Source organism: Delphinapterus leucas, unplaced genomic scaffold, assembly GCF_059928025.1.
Source record: "Delphinapterus leucas isolate spDelLeu-1000000601 "Yukka" unplaced genomic scaffold, BTC_Dleu_Yukka2 spDelLeu_asBTCV2_sq40, whole genome shotgun sequence".
NCBI lineage: Eukaryota > Metazoa > Chordata > Mammalia > Artiodactyla > Monodontidae > Delphinapterus > Delphinapterus leucas.
Window position 1 is genome coordinate 914925 of NW_028322249.1, and position 13307 is coordinate 928231.

Here is a 13307-nt window from a genome sequence, read left to right on the forward strand (position 1 = left end):
AGCCCACATATGGGGCATCCCTAGAGCAAACGGCTCTGGTGACCAGAGGGGAGTGTGCTGCTGGGCCCTTTGGACATCTCCTACATAAGGCCAATTCTCCAAGATTGGGAAATGTAACCAATCTACTTAACATATACAAATAAATACAGAGAATTAGGCAAAATGAGCAAACAATGTTCCAAATTAAGGAAAAGATAAAACCTCAGGTAACGAATTAAGTGGAGGAAAGCAATCTATCTGATAAAGAGTTCAGGGTAATCATCACAAAGATGCTCACTGAACTCAGGAGAAGAATGGGTGAAAACAGTGAGAATTTTTAACAGAGTTAGAAAATATAAAGAACTGCCAAACAGAGCTGAAGAACTGAAATAAAAAATACACTAAGAGGAATCAGTGGTAGATTAGATGATACAGAGAAACTGGTTAGTGATCTGGAAGACACAATCTGTTCACTCAGCTTGTTCACTCAAGCAGAACAGAAAAGAACTTTAAAAAATGAAGATAGTTTAAGAGACATCTGGGACAACATCAAGCCTAATAGCATTTGTATTATAGGAGGAAAGAGAAGAGAGAGAGAAAGGGGCAGAGAACTTATCTGAAGAAATAATAGCTGAAAAATTCCCAAACCTGAAGAAAAAGACATCCAAGTCCAAGAAGCAGAGAGTCCCAAACAACACGAATCCAAATTAGGCCACACCAAGACACATTGTAATTAAAATGCCAAAAATTAGAATCTTAAAAGCAAGAGTAAAATAATCAGTTAAATATAAGGGAACTCCCATAAGGCTACTAGCTGACTTTTCAGCAGAAACTTTGCAGGTCAGAAAGGGGTGGCACAATATATTCAAAGTGATGAAAGGGAAAATGCTACAACCAAGAATATTCTACCCACCAAGGTTATTATTCAGATTTGAAGTAGAGATAAACAGTTTTATGGATAAGCAAAGGCTAAAAGAGTTTAGCACTACTAAAATGGCCTTACAAGAAATGATAAAAGGATTTCTCTAAGTGGACAAAATTTACATCTAGAAATATGAAAGTTATAAAAAGCAATCTCACTGGTAAAGACAAACATGCAGTAAAGGTGGAAGACCAACTAATTATAAAACTAATAGGAAGGTTAAAGGACAAAAGTATTACAATTATCTATATTTCCACTGAGTACATAAGGAATGCACATACACAAAAAGATGTAAAATACGACATCAAAAAACAGACTTGGGAGGAGTAAAAATGTAAGGTGGTTAGAATGTGTTCAAAGTTGAAATCATTAACTTAAAATAATCATATCTATTTTTTTGTACACATACCTCATGATAACCACCATCCAAAACCTATAATAGATACGTACACACAACAAGAGAAAGGAATCCAAATGTAACACTAAAGGTAGCCATTAAATCACAAGAACAAAAGAAGAAACAAAACCTACAAAAACCCCTCAGAAAATAATGAACAAAATGGCAATAAGTATATACTCTCAATAAATAAACATAAATGGATTAAGTCTAATCAAAGGATAGTGACTGGCTGAATAAAAAAGACCCATATATATGCTGCCTTAAGAGAATCACTTCAGATCTAAAGACGCACAGACTGAAAGAGAGTGGATAAAAAGAGGTATTGCATGCCAAAGGAAATGAAAACTGGGTAGCAAAACTTCTATAAAAATATTCTTTAAAACAAAGGCTCATAAAGGACAAAGGATATTACATAATGATAAAGGATCAATACAACAAGAAGATATGACAATTATAAATATGTAATGCACCCACATAGGAACATCTACATACATAAAGCAAATATGAACATAAAGGGAGAAATTGACAATACAGTGATAGTAAGGGGTTTTAACATCTTACTTACATCAATGGACAGATCATGCAGACAAAAAAGAAATCAGTGAGGAAACATTGGCCTTAAATGAGGTAGTAGGTCAGATATAAATATACAATTAATAGGTAAAATTAATACATATATTTCACCAAAGACAGGAGAATACACATTATGTTCAAGTGCACATGGAACATTATTCAGGATAGATCATATGTTAGGCTACAAAATATGTCTCAATAAATTTAAGAAGATTGAAATGTCAAGCATATCTTCTAACCACAACAGTATTAGATTACATATTAACTACATGGATAAAAACTGCAAAGAACACAAACATATGGTATCTAAACAACATGCTACCAAAGAACCAATGGGTCACTGAAGAAACAAAAATTAATAAATACCTGGAGACAAATGAAGAAAAAACCACAACAATCCAAAACCTATGGGACACAGCAAAAGCAGTTCTAAGAGGGAGGTTTATAGTGATACAAGCATACCTCAGGAAACAAAAATCTGAAACTATTTTACCTCTAAAGAAACTAGAAAAAAGACAAATAAAACCCAATGTTAGAAGAAGGAAAGAAATATCAGAGTGGAAATAAGAGACTTAATAAAATAGAGAAAAAATTAAAACTAAGAACTGTTACTTTGGGAAAATTAATAAAGCTTTATCAAAACCCATTAAGAAAAAAGAGGTTTAACTAAAATCAGAAATAAGTTACAACACTACAGAAAAACAAATGATAAGAGATTACTAAGAACAATTATATGCTAATTAAATGAACAACCTAGAAGAAATAGATACATTCCTAGAAACATAAAATCTCCCAAAAGTGAATCAGGAAGAAATAGTAAATATAAACAAATTTACCAGTAATGAAATTGAACCAGTTAAAACAAACAAACAAAAAAACTCCCAAACCAAAGTCCAGGACCAGATGACTTCACAGGTGAATTCTACAAAACATTTAAGGAAACGTTAATACCTGTCTCTCTCAAACTATTCCAAAATAATCTAAGAAGGAATCCTTCCAAACTCATTCTACTAGGACAGCATAATGCTCATCCCAAAACCAGAACCACCCACCCACACAAATTACACGCCAATATCTCTGATGAACAGAGATGCAAAAATCTTCAACAAAATATTAGTAAACTGAATTCAACAATACATTAAAAGGATCATCCACACCATGTTCAAGTAGAATTTATCCCAGAGAGACAAGGAAGGTTCAATATGTGCAAATCAACCTGATATACCACATTCACAAACTGAATAAAATTTATATGATCATCTCAATAGATGCAGAAAAAGTTTGAAAAAATACTTCATTTATGGTAAGAACTCTCAACAAGGTGGGTGTAGAGGAAACACACCTCAGCATAACAAAAGCCACATATGTCATTCTCACAGCTCACATCACATTCAACAGTGAAAACCTGAAAGCATTTTCTCTAAGGTCAGGAACAAGACAAGGACGGCCATTCTTGCCACTTTTATTCAACATAGTATTGGAAGTCTTAGCCATAGCAACTCGGCAAGGAAAAGACATAAAATGCATCCTAGGAGAAAGAAATAAAAATTGGAAAAGGGAAGTAAAACTGTAATCTGTGAACAACATGATTTTATATATATAGAAAACCCTAAAGTCTCCATCCCAAAACTGCTAGAACTCAAATTCAGTAAAGTTGCAGAGTACAAAGTTAATAATGCAAAAATCTGTTGCATTTTATATACTAACAACAAACTATCAGAGAAATTGAGAAAACAATCCCATTTACAATTGCATCAAGAAGAATAAAATACCTAGGAATAAATCTAACCAAAGAGGTAAAATACTTGTACTTGGAAAACTGATACTGGTGAAAGAAATTAGAGATGACACAAACAAATGTAAAGATATACTGTACTCATGGATTAAAAGAATACGGGTAAGATGACCATACTCCTCAAGGCAATCTACAAATTCAGTGCAATCCCTATCAAAATACCAAAGGCATTTCTCACAGAACTAGAATTCTAAGATTTATATACAAACACAGGAGACCCTAAAAAGCCAAAGCAATCTTAAGAACAAATCTGCTCCCCAATTTCAAACTATATTAAAAATCTCCAGTAATCAAAACAGTAGGGTAGTGACAAAAAAGGAACAGAATAGAGGGTTTAGAAATAAGCCCATACTTTTATGGTCAATTAATTTACAACAAAGGAGGCAAGATTATACAATGGGGAAAAGACAGACATTTCAATTAATGGTGCTGGGAAAATGAACAGCTACATGCAAAATAATCAAGCTAGTTTCTCACAGCGTTTACAAAAATAAACTCAAAATAGATTAAAAAGATAAATGTAAGACCTGAAACCATAAAACTCCTGTAGAAAACCTAGGCAGTATGCTCTTTGACACTGATCTTAGCAATAATTTTTTTTGGATTTGTCTCCTCTGCCAAGGGACAAAAGCAAAAATAAAGACATGGGCCATGTCAAACTAGGAAGCTTTTGTACAGTAAAGGAAACTGAACAAAATTAAAAGGCCCCCTACTGAATAGAAGATATTTGTGAACAATATATTCTATAAGGGGTTAATACCCAAAATATACAAAGAACTTATACAAATAAAAGGATTAAAAAAAATGGCAGGAGACGTGAACAGTTTTCTAAAGATAACATACGGATGTCCAACAGCAACATGAAAAACATGCTCAACATCACTAATTATCAAGGAAATGTAAATCAAAACCACAATGAGAGGGCTTCCCTGGTGGCACAGTGGTTGAGAGTCTGCCTGCCGATGCAGGGGACACGGGTTCGTGCCCCGGTCCGGGAAGATCCCACATGCCACAGAGCAGCTGGGCCCGTGAGCAATGGCCGCTGAGCCTGCACGTCCAACAAGTGTTGGCAAGGAGGTATAGAAAAAGGTACCATCACATACTGTTTGTGGTATTGTAAATTGGTGCAGCCACTATAAAAAACAGTAAGGTGTTTCCTCAAAAAAACTAAAAATAGACCTAACATATAATCTAGCAATTTCACTTATGGGTATTTACCCCAAGAAGACAAAAACATTAATTCAAAAAGATATGCACATGCAAATGTTTATTGTGGCTTTATTTACAATAGCCAAGTTATGGAAGCAACCTGTGTTCATCTACAGATGAATGGATATATATATGCAATGGAATACATTCAGTCATAAAAAAAGAATGAAATCTTGCCATTTGTGGCAACACGGATGGACCGCAAAGGTATTATGCTATGTAAAATAAGTCAGAAAGACAAATACCAAATGATCTCAGTTATATGTAGAATATAAAACAAAAACAAAACAACCAAGCTCATAGATACTGAGAACAGCTTGGTGATTGGAAAGGGATGGGGGTAGAAGAAATGGGTGAAGGGGGTCAAAAGGTACAAACTTCCAGTCATAAAATGTCATGGGAATATAATGTACAATATGGTGACTACAGTTAATAATACCATAGTGCATATTTGAAAGTTGCTAAGAAAGTTGATCTTAAAGTTCTCATCACAAGAAAAAAAGTGTAACTATGTAAGGTGATGTTACCTGGCCTTAGTGATCATATCAAAGTGTATACAAATATTGAATCATTATATTGTACACATAAAATGTAATGTTATGTCATTTATAACTTAATTTGAAATTTAAAATATTAAAATATTAAAAAAATAGGGTGAGTTTGGGGAGGGTAGAAGGTTCTTATTTCTGATTGCTTATCTCCCTAAACATACTAGGTCACTTTCTAAACATGACATACAGCCAGTTCAAGTGATTTACTTCTACACATGCTTTGCCATCATTTTTAGTTTTTATTATCAACATAACATACATATATTGGTTCATCATTTCCCTGAAGAGTTTTAAAGGTCTAGTAGGGGAAGCATTCACTCTTTTGAAATTTTACCTTAGTCTACATCATGTACTATGATCCCTCGATATCCAGGAGGGATTTGTTCTAGGACCCCCCACACCAGATATCAAAATCCACAGATGCTCTAGTCCCTTGTATAAAATGGTTTCTCTAGGTTATTTATAATACCTAATACAATGTAAATGCTAGGTAAATGGTCCAGTGTGCAGCAAATTCAAATTTTGCTTTTTGGAACTTTCTAGAATTTTAAAAAATATTTTCAATCAGTGGTTGCTTGAATTCATGGGTGCAGAGCCCACAGGTATGAAGGGTTGACTGTATCTGTATTTGACCACTTCCTTCTCCCTGGGGCTTATCCTTAGTAGGTGGGCATTAGTTTCCTCAAGGGAAATAAGATTTACCTTCTCCTCAGTTCTCAATTTCATTCCCTACTTAAAAAAAAAAAAAAGGTTAATTTTCTTCCTTTTATTTGAGGTGCAACTGGCATAATTTTCCCTGGAACACTAAGATAAAAGTTCTAAATGAGGGCAAAGCTCTCAGAGAAATAAAAACAAAATATTCCCAGAGAAAAACATCAGTTTAGAGGTATTTCAAAATATTCTTATTTAAAAAAAACCTAACCATTGTATGAAATACAAATCACCATTTTTTGAGAGCTTATTCTTAGCCACACTCTAATAGAGGGATTTACATAAACTTTAATTTCCATTCTCAGGTAAAACATTAATTCTTAAACATTCTTAGTAAATTTGTAGCTATGCTATTATGGAATATACAATCAAAGTTTATGCACCTATTCACTATTAAAGATGAAAGCTACCATGGTACACAACACACACGCACCCACCCCAAGGGCAAGAACCATTTTCCAGAAGTTAATGGTCAGATTTTTTCTTTTTTTTTTTTTTTTGCAGTACGCGGGCCTCTCACTGCTGTGGCCTCTCCCGTTTCGGAGCACAGGCTTGGGACGCGCAGGCTCAACGGCCATGTCTCACGGGCCTAGCCACTCCGCGGCATGTGGGATCTTCCCAGACCGGGGCACGAACCCACGTCCCCTGCATCGGCAGGCGGACTCTCAACCACTGCGCCACCAGGGAAGCCCTGGTCAGATGTTTTAACAATAAAGTAGAATTCAAAAGGGAGATTATATTATTTCACAAAGTGTTCTGAATATTTGGCAAAGGGTAATACATTTTCCCCCTTAAGTCATTGCTTTTCTACTGTACTTTTGCAAGTAACTTCATCTTCATGTATAATCTAGAGCTGATTGGAGCTGTTATGACCTTCTCTCATGTACTTTGAATCTACTGAGATTTGAGTTATAGACAAAAAGATTGAATTGTATTTAATACATGGGAATTTATATGTAACCTAAATCCTAAAGATCAGTGCTCACTGACTGAGAAAATCATAGGGCATTGTTGCTTTAGTAAGAGTGACTTCCAGGGAGTGCTGGAGAAAAAAAGAGGTCCAATGAATTAGGCATTGAAGGTGTTCAGAGAATCAGCAAATCTGATGGTGGTTTGAAGGGAAGCAGGGAGATCGGGAAGTAACTAAAGAGTCATTTCTTTTCCTTTGAGGTAAATGAATGGTTTCCTTATGACATATTTGTATAGTGAAGAAATGGAACCATGTATACAATGAAGATCAAATAAAGAAATGTGAAAAGTAAACTGGTAGAAAATATCCTGTGTGTTTCTATGGCAATTTTCACAAATGTAGTCAAAAGATTGTATTTTAATGTTGGTTTCCCCTACTAGAATATAGACTGCATTATATCTATCTTGTAAACTTTTATATACTTGTTGTCTAACATGGTAGTGGCAATAAATACTTGAAGAAATTTATGTAAGCTTTGTAAAGAAATATAAACAAAGGGCTAAGGACCATAAAATAAATGGATATTAATACACTTCTTTCACTAAAAGTCAAGACCAGGATGGGGAGAGTTCGGATAATTAGGGATTGTGATTGGTCTTCTTATATGTTAGGCATTTCAAAGCTGACTGCACTGTTTTCACTGTAACTTAGAATACATAAACCTGTTGAGGAAGGTTGAGAAGTTGCAAAGGTAATGTAATTTAATTTTTAAAGCAGATATAAGCAATGCAAAGTTGAGTCCAACAAGAATACATGCCTTTGAAATCAGATTAACTAATACTGTGCCAATATTAAGGGATTAGAGCATTGTTCTCTGCTTTTATAATTCACATTCATTTACTAAATCTGTTACACTGCATAATAACAATCTACTCATGTAACTGTCTTCCAGAATGGATTGGATTTCCCTCCAAAGCAGAGACCATTTTCTAGTCTTCTTTATAGACTAGTCTTCTTTATAGATCAAAAACCATAGTAATAAACACTCTTAGGAAATGCTCACATAATAAACATTTTATGTTACTAAACCAATTTGATAAGTACTAGGTAGTATTCAAATTACCTTAAACTTTTTTTTTTTGAGAAATGCGAAGACTTTATTCAGAGCTTGCTATAGCCAGGGAGTCAGCCATGATCACTTGTGTTTTGGCAGAGACTCAAGGGCAGGTAGAAGAGTGGGAAAAGGGGGAAGGTGTCAGGTATGCCATGATTATTAGAGGCTGTTGACAAACATTTAAGGTAAGATACGAGTATGCCATTTTCAGTTTTCTAATTAGTTATTCCCTTCAGCTTGAAGAGTGGAATGCATTAAGTTCTTTAGGTAGTTAATATTTCCTAGTGACATCCTTGAGGCATAGGCAAGAATCTTAATATTAAATTTGTGAGGTATGCTGACTTCCCCCCACCCCCCAAGTAAAAAAATCACAGGTTATCCTTGTAGAAACTTAGATTCAAGTGTGACTTTGCAGTTGGCTTTTATCACAAACAAATGGAAAAAATTAAGTGAAAACATTTATAGAAGTGCATGTTCGAATCAGGTGGTAATAATTACAACTAGCAATTACTGAGTCTTTAAAGTCACTATGCTAATCCCATACAGTCTTACTGCATATACCTCTCTTAAGACCCTGTGAATTGGGTCCAGGTATGCTCCCTGTGTCTCCTCATTCCCCTGGGAGCAGCATCTACCCAAGACATTGTCTTAGCGTCCATAGATAACAGAAGCACAAGAGAATAAGTAAACACACTAGGATATTTAAAAGCTCTGGTTTCATCACAGGTGCTGACCCTTCTTTTGCTCTATCTTGCTGTGTGATTAAACCCAGATAGTGGGCTATACACTATGCATGGAGGTATACATTGTCCAAAGAGGTATTATTGCTGTGGGGAAGGAGAGTGACTATTTACTGAGTAATAATCCATTATACACTGGAATGCATGAAAGTATATAGTGATGGATAATACTGGACTAGAATATGGAATAGCTTTAAATGTTTTTCTGAAGGAAAGTCAAAGTGATTCCATAATTAAGTTATTTTCAATTACAGTGTGGGTATCAGGTAGGGTTCCTACAGGAAACAGATGGCATGGGGAAATTTTGTAATTTAGAAGAGTTTAATAAAGGAAAAATTTACAAGATAAAGCCAGGGTGTAGAAAACCCACAGAAATAGTGCAGTAGTTTGGAGCTGGCAAAAGCAGGGCTCTGTTAACACCCCTGGTTCTCAAGAGACAAGTAGGGGGGCCATGACTGGAACACAGTCACGAACTGTATCAAAACAACTGACTGACAGAAGCTGTGCTCTTGGATCCAGGCAGTAATCAGCCTGTGGTAACTCCATAGGTAGTAAGTCAAGTAGATAAATAACCAGACTTACCATTCTTGTTCCCTCCTATAGGCATCTGCTGCTTCCCATTGGTCAAACCTAGAAAAACTGCCATAGGATAACAGAGCCAGTCTCACTGATGAATTCCATATAGGATGGGGAATTGTTTTTAGGGGCACTAAATATATCCTGTACAGTATGGCAAATAATTTCTATTTCAATATAACTTTCAGGTGATGTATAGTTATCTCTATAATACTGCCTCCCTCATGTACTTCTAGTATACTACTATTATACTTTATATATACTACTTCTTATTGAAGGAAAGACAGAGTGGCAACTAGTAAACTCATAATTACATTAGGGCAGCTTTAGAGGCTGTTTTGTCACAGCCAGTAATGAGCTGATATAGTATTAAGAATGGTCAAGATTAAAAAATTTTGTACTACTGATCTACCTGCCTGAAATTTGGGGTGTTTTTCAAAATAAGTATATACATGTATATAATATATATGTGTGTTATACTTGTGAACATTAAAACATCATGAGTTTAAGGATCTCTGACATAACAAAACATAGATCACCTGGCTGTGAATCTTATGACATTTCACTACATATTTGACCTTGAGAAAGACATTCAGATTCTCCATGTGTCATTTTCTTCGTTTGTGAGGATCTATATAAAATGGTAAGAATTAAACAAGGTAATACAGGGAAAATCTTTAGAGTGATGCTTTTACACAATAAACATTCAATAAAATTTGCTGTTATTATTGAGAATAAGTTAAGTAAGACCACAACATTTGATGAAATTTCTAACATAATTTTTAGAATAAAAATGAGGGAAAGACATGACAAAGGCATTATAAATATTATTAGATGTTTAAGAGTTCAGTATGTTAAGCAAAAATTTAAGTGTGGAGGTAATGAAAATGAGGCTTATGTATTTACTTTAAATATTACATGATTTCATTAGGCTTTCACTGATATTACAGTAATTTTCCCTCAATATCCTTTGTATTTTTTTTTTATCGTTTCATGGATTGCACTAGGTAATGCTCAATTTATGGTAACATGCCTTTATTATAGAAAATGGTATGCTTATAACTTGGATTGTGTCTGCAATGCTATTTTATGCTTTGAAAGTCCAGGAAAAAATATGATTAACCTCCTGAGGCCTTAAGAGTGGTACAATTTTGCAAGCTTCTTGTTTTGCTTATTTCCTAGTTTTCAATACATCTCTATATGTCCATCTCCATCTTTTTACCTCCACAGTGGAACTAGCCTCCAAGAAATAAAACCACCCATTTCAAGAGATTATCTCATATTGTTTCCAAGTTAGGGACCACCAACTCAAGTTCATTTTCTGAGCTGAGAGATATGGACCACCCCTTGGGTTTGACCCATGGAATGATCAACTTCAGAGGATTTTTTTATCTTCTACATATGCTCCAAAATAAGTCCACAAATATATGTCACACAATTATAACAGCCATTAAACTAGAATTATGCACAGACATATGACATAAGTTATTACTCATACCTTCTGCTTCTATATATGGAAAAGTTGCCAGTTTCTAAATTATCTACCAAGCAATGCAGAAGACCATTTATAGGAAGAGGTGACAGTATTTCGGCTTTAGTGTTTAACATATTTTAAGTACTTAATATTATACATGTGTTGGATGGAAAGGATTATTCAGAAGTTACACTATTCAGTCCCAAAGACCATCATTCTTTAGAAAATCTCCTAATTTCCTATTGCATGAAATAGACATTTTTCAAATTTCCCAGTTAGCTTTAGCAATATTTGACATGAACAAGTTCATGATGTGTTTTGCATAAATAAACTTCTCCCAAAGTTGACCCATTTTCTTACCATTTAAAAATAGAATATTCCTTTTTCATTTGTTTTTTTTTAAAGGACTATGGATTTTCTTTTGTTCAAAATTCCCTAATAATAATCTCATGAGATATGATTACATACAAATTACATATCTTCTACACATAACTTCTGAATTGGAATTTCTAAGGGGCAAAACCTGACCTTTTAAAAAATAATTTAGTTGATTTTCTTTTACAATTATACAAATATATGAAATACAATTTATGTTTGTTTTGCTTATATTTGTTCATCTTGAAAAGTTTGGCTAAGTTTATTGTAGAAGGATATTTTTATATTACTTTAATAAAACCCAACATTTTATGATTTTCATAAATTGTTTTTATAGTTTTTTGTCATCTAAGTTATAATGGGTAAAACACTTTACTCACTTGCCCTTACCTTACAGTTATTACTCCTTTCATAAAATTCCACTTATATACATTATAAGGCATCAAAAATAGCTTTCAGTTTTACAGTGGAATTTATACTCTTCTATTATAAAACTTCTTCAGTTTGACCTATTAATCATATTTCAATTATCAAAAATATTTTAGAAATATTTGTCTCCCTTTTCAGTTATTAGTGAGTTACACATCCATGTGTTTTGAGCTGAACTGTGTTACCCCCAAATATGTGGAAGTTCTAACTTTAGTAACTCAGAATGTGAGGGTATTTGGAAAGAGGATCTTTAATGTGGGGACTAAATTTAAAATGTTGTCTCTAGGGTGGGCTTTCACTTAAGAGGGACATAACAGTTCTGCTTAGCTTGACTAAACTTCAGACAGGTTTCTTCCTGACATTTGGCCCCTGACCTCTCTCTTTTTAGACATTAAAAAAGCTTGCAATTGTAAGTTCTTTCTCTGCCTCATTAAGATGTAAATCCTCTCTCAGCCACTAGCCGGGCTTTTTAACCTTGATATAACCTTGCTTTATAACCAAGAATGTCTTTCTCAAAGACCTGGGAGCCATCCCCTTGAAATGTAATCATTAAGAAAGACAGAGGCCCTATCTCCTAGTCTGTTGGGAGGGCAGGAACCTGACTTCAATAAGCCTCAATTAGCAAACACAGGTAGCCGGTCTACTCCACTAACATCCCCTTCAGTACTTTTCCACTAGCTCACCCTAGAGCTTAAAAATTCTCTTGTCATTTGTCTCAGCAGAGTTGAGTTCAATCTCCTTATTATAATAGTCTAGACATCTCTTGCAATATCCTTGAATAAAATTTTCTTTGGCTGTTCATCTTGTCTGGTGCAGTTTTAATTTAACAGCTCTAATCCAATTTAATTAGAATCTTTAAAAAGGGGGAAAGTTGGGCACGGAGGCAGACATGCTCACCAAGAGAATGTCACATGAAGATGAAGGTAGAGATCTGAATGATTCAGAAGCCAAGGAATGTGAAGAATTCCTAGCATACTACTCATACCAAGTTATGAGAGAGGAATGGAATAGATTTCCCCTCACAGCCTTCAGAAGGAACCAACCCTGTTTATAGCTTGATCTTGGGCTTCTAGCCTCCAGAACTGTGAAAGAAAACATTTCTTTTGCTTAAGCCACACAGTTGGTAGTATATTGTTTCGGCAGCCCTGGGAAACTAATACATCATATCATGCAGTGACAAGATTACCGATTTGTAGCCGAGAAAGCTAGTCTTGGAGACCAACTCTGCTGCTTCCTAGGTTTGGGGGCTGGGGTAAATCAATAAAGTTTCTAAGTTTCCACATCTTCACAGGCAACTGAATGACCTAACATTTTGAGAGGGGTTGGCTCATATTAGGGATAAGTAAAATAAAATAAAAAACCTTATTTCTCAATCAAAAGAATTTCTAAAGTTAAGATAGCAATAGCAAAAAGTTTCTTAAAAACAAACAAAAACACGCAACCAGAACTAAGCACTCAGCAGCAGTTTATCTTACGAGGAGAGAAAAATCTGGAATTTCAAACCCTTCACTTCTGAATTTACTACTTATTAGCATTTTCCATGGAAACC